The sequence below is a fragment of the Zalophus californianus genome, chromosome X, assembly GCF_009762305.2.
Source record: "Zalophus californianus isolate mZalCal1 chromosome X, mZalCal1.pri.v2, whole genome shotgun sequence".
Taxonomy (NCBI): Eukaryota; Metazoa; Chordata; class Mammalia; order Carnivora; family Otariidae; genus Zalophus; species Zalophus californianus.
The window spans coordinates 44164242-44168529 of NC_045612.1; the positions used below are offsets into that span (position 1 = coordinate 44164242).

At 43.5% G+C, this 4288-nt stretch overlaps 1 pseudogene; it reads left to right on the plus strand.

Annotated features, from left to right (window-relative positions):
* The first annotated feature begins 478 nt into the window (after window positions 1–478).
* Window positions 479–911, plus strand: LOC113930761 (annotated as a pseudogene).
* Window positions 912–4288: the final 3377 nt, after the last annotated feature.

A 4288-nucleotide genomic window follows, 5' to 3' on the forward strand; every position in this document is an offset into this window, starting at 1 on the left:
GGTGTCATTTTAAGAGATGGACATATTCACTCTGGGTCTCCAGAGCATCCTGGTTTCTAGCATGTCCTGATCCAATGGCACTTACTGCTTATCAGAAATAAGGTAATGATGTGCAATATAAAGTATTCCAATAAAAACAGGACTCTCCTAAGATCTGTTACTGTTTTGATGTTGAAAATCAGCAGACAAAATGCACAATGAATTGGAATGCTTGAAAGATCTTCTGACCGAGGTCCCAACAAGTTTAGAGGGCACCGGATTTCCTTCTCCGATTGTCTGATGTGATGTGAAGCTCGAGGGTATGCCATCACAGGGGACACGGCCTGGCATAGAGTCCCGTTCCCGTGCGTTGCATTTTGTCCAATCAGATATGGAGGTTGCCCGTGACGTCAGGAAATGCAGCGACTGTAAATGGGCCAGCGCCCCTCGGCAGCCGCCACTGTACTTCCTTCCGAGCTGTCGGGAAGGGGAGCCCCAAATGGCTGAGCCTGGCTGTGAGACCCCTTCTGGGGAATGCCCGGGCACGGAAAACCCACAGCAGTGGACCCGAGGAGCCCGAAGCACGAGCAGCCAAGCCGCCAATGCCGCGGCCGCCACCACCGCCGGCGCCGCCCACGCCGCCCACGCCGCCCAAACAGTTTCGCCGCCTACTTCCCCTGGGTTGTGAAGCAGGTTCACGAGGGCCTGAGCCTCTCGCAGAAGACCGTGAGCAACTTCGATTCGTTTGTTAAGGACATCTTCGAACACATCGCAGACGAAGCCTCTCGCCTGGCCCGCTCCACCAAGTGCTCCACCATCACCACCAGGGAGAGATCCAGACAGCCGTGCGCCTGCTGCTGCCCAGGGAGATTGGCAAGCACGCCGAGTCCGAGGCCACCAAAGCCATCATCAGGTACACCGTCTGCCGATGAGCTGCCTCCAGAGCATCTGACCACCTTGCAAACCAAAGGCTCTTTTCAGAGCCACCTCACTTGGCGGGAAAAGGCCTGTAGGCTTTAAAAAGTGGGACAAACTCTAGAGTTTTTGTTCTCGTTGTGGCATTCTGTGGATATTTAAAGTAGTTTTACTTTGAACCAAACATGATCGGCACTGCTTTCATCTATATTTGCGTGCAGTTTTTCCCTTGGACAACTGTGGACTCTGCTTATCCATGCCGCTTTTCTTGGCTTTCCTACACAGCCATTTCTATTCGATATTTCTGTAGGTCCGCCTCAATGGGGGTTATTTTTGGTATAATGATGTTTATCATTTTCTCTCTCATTCTCTCATGAGCGTGTGGTGAATTTTCCAGAGGTTCATTATGGGTGATATGGCAACAGATAAAGTGCAGAAGCTGAAATCAGAATCCGTCTGACTTCTGTTACGAGGGTTATTGGAGGGATTTTTAAGTATCGGAAGCAACATCAATCTCCTTTATGCTCTTATAGAAAAGATATTTTTCATATGCACTTGAAATTTATGTTAACGTGATATAGTGGGTTCCTATTACAAATTTAAATGGATTCTGGAATACATATGAACATTTCTGTCTTAATATTTTGTATAGTAAATATTGGCAGATGTTATTGACAGTACAGCTTCAGTGCTTCCTCTATTTATTTACTTGTTTTTGTTTTGTGTGTTTGTTTAATCAGGTCTTTTATTTCAACAGCAGAGAAAGCAGTACTGTCCTATTTGTGATAATATCACCGTAGCACTATACAATGTTTGTTAGTTTACAGCATAATTTTACAGGTACTATTTTATCTGGTGTTTACAACCATGCTATCATAACTAATTTATTACAGAAGCAACTCAGATCCAGAGAGCACAGAGTCCCAAAACTCATAAGTGCAAGGTCAGTTCTTGAACTCAGGAAATCCACACGCTCCACCAGGGTCCATAAGAAAATGTGGAGAAAAGACATACAATTGAAGTCATTTTCCTGGTGCTGAAGAAAACTGTATTCGGTTAATTCTTACCACCTCTCATTTAAATTCGTCATCTCCTTTATCTTCTCACCCCACCCCCACCATTCTTACTACCTAAAGATTGAAAATATAGCTCATTCATTCACTCAACAGAATCCTTGGGATCTACTATATCTGGAATAGACAGTGCAAATATGTCTATGGGTAAACAAACAAACAAACAAACAAACAAAATCCATGCCTGACTTCAGGTTGCATTTGCTTAGAGTCTGCTAAGGTTCCTGTGTCGTTCTAAGAGTGTAAAGTTTCCCAAGATAAAGCTGTCCTAGGTATTTACTCATTTGCAGGGCAATCAGATCAACTAAAGCTATTTAGGTTCTCTTTTTTTTTAGTGTTTACATCTTTTAAAATTTAATTTCCAAATATTCACAGATACTTTTCGACTGTAATGCTGATAAAGAGATTTCTTGTCACTTTCGGGCTATAATAAGAATGATAGTAGCATTTCATCAGCAAAGGTTGTATTAAGATTTTTTTGAGATCTATGTGCTCAGAATGACAATTTTGGTTTTCTAAGCCTTTCAGGTAACTTATTAGATATCAAACATGCCCTTCCAGTAGCTTCAGCAGGCATTGCAAACACTCTTTTCTCTTGGTTTATTTAAGTAGGTTATCGATGTTGCAATATTAAAATTTCCTTAAATTTGTGGAAGGGAACCCCTTCATCAGAGGCACTTCAAAGAAGTTTGTAGCCCGGAGATACATATTGTGTGGTTTGTTTGCTGATGTCGTTTAGGCCTACCTTCCCCAATCAGTAGTGATCTGAAAGCTGTAAGTTCATCTGAACTCTTTTATTACTCCCAATTTTATGAGCATTCACATCTCTTTCTTAACCTCATTGAAATGCAAGCCCTACACTAATCGCCCTACTTGGTTCTCCAACTCATTCCTCTTTCTTCAAAAGGAGTTGTTGTCACAATCACCGAGTGAGTGATTTTGCATTTTCTCACAGGAAGGGCTCCAAGATGCCCTAAGATTAAGAATGTCAATGTGCTGCCTGGAGCTTTCTGCTCTACCTACCTTTAGTAGGTACTCAAACAGGTTCACCCTGATGACATTATCTATTCTGAGGGTATGACCATCATGTGCCCCGCTGTTAGTGATCGTCTCCATCATCGAGTGAACTGCTTTTGAGAGCACTCAGTCAGCAGATCCAAGTTTGTTTTTACCGGAAATGTGAACATCCTGAGAAGAGAGACCATGTCTCCTTTGCTGTCATATATCAGGAGGGTGTACCATGTATGGCGCTTGGTAGGGACTCAGTAGTTGTGGAATAAATATGGGAAGACGGATGAGAGCAGATGTTCTAGAGTCCCAGAAGAGGCGGTGATGGGTCGGGAAAGAAAAGGCAAACTGCAGTGTGTTGAGGAGTGAGATGAGGTAGATGAGGAATGGAGGTAGAAATCGGGTACTCTTTCAAAGAAAAGGGATACTGGTCAGGAAGTAGGAAGAGAGTGTTAATGGTATCACAGAAGAGGGGTTTTTTTTTAGGATTGGGAGATAGGACAATGTCTATAGGTAGTCAGTAATAGTGGCTGAATCTCAGTTACTTGTATTGCTGTTACATTACTATCATCATCACCATACCTCTACCATAGGAATTCCGTAAAATAACCCTTTCATCAGAACCCCAGTGGACTAGTTCTGTATTCCTCCACTTTGGCTGTGAGTTCTGAATCAAGATAGCATTCTACCGAGCTCTGTCATTTATATGCTGTGTGGCATTAGGCAGCTTGCTTAATTTCTCTGAAACTTAATTTCCTTTTCTCTTCATTGGAATGACCCACACCTATTTTAACAGGATAAAGAAAGCTAGCTTGGGGCCTCTCTCCAACCCCACTCCTGGCAGTCCTTTAAGAAGGCCCACTCTCCGTGGCCACGGCCCTGTGTTTTGATTTTTACTGCAGAGAGGTGCTGGGCCCTGTCCATTCTGCATCAGTCCTGGGCAATTAAATGCTGCTTCTTAATCAAACTCTGACTGTAGAGTTCTTTGTTCCAGGCGCTGGCAATACAAAGCACCACCAATGGCTAACATTTCACGAGGACTTACTAGGAGTCAGGTGTCAGGAGATTTACATGAAGGTATTTTTAATCTAAGTAGCACATGATGCCTCATATATAGTAGAAATATTTCTAAGCACTTCAAATGTGGTAACTCATTTAACCCTTTAAGAGTCCCATGTTCCAGACGGGGAGACTAAGGCCCAGAAAGATGAAGCAAGTTGCTCAATGTCAATGAGCTAGTCCGCAGAAGAGGTAGCATTGGAAACCAGAACACCTGGCACTAGATTTTGGGCCCTCCCACCACTACAGTGTAA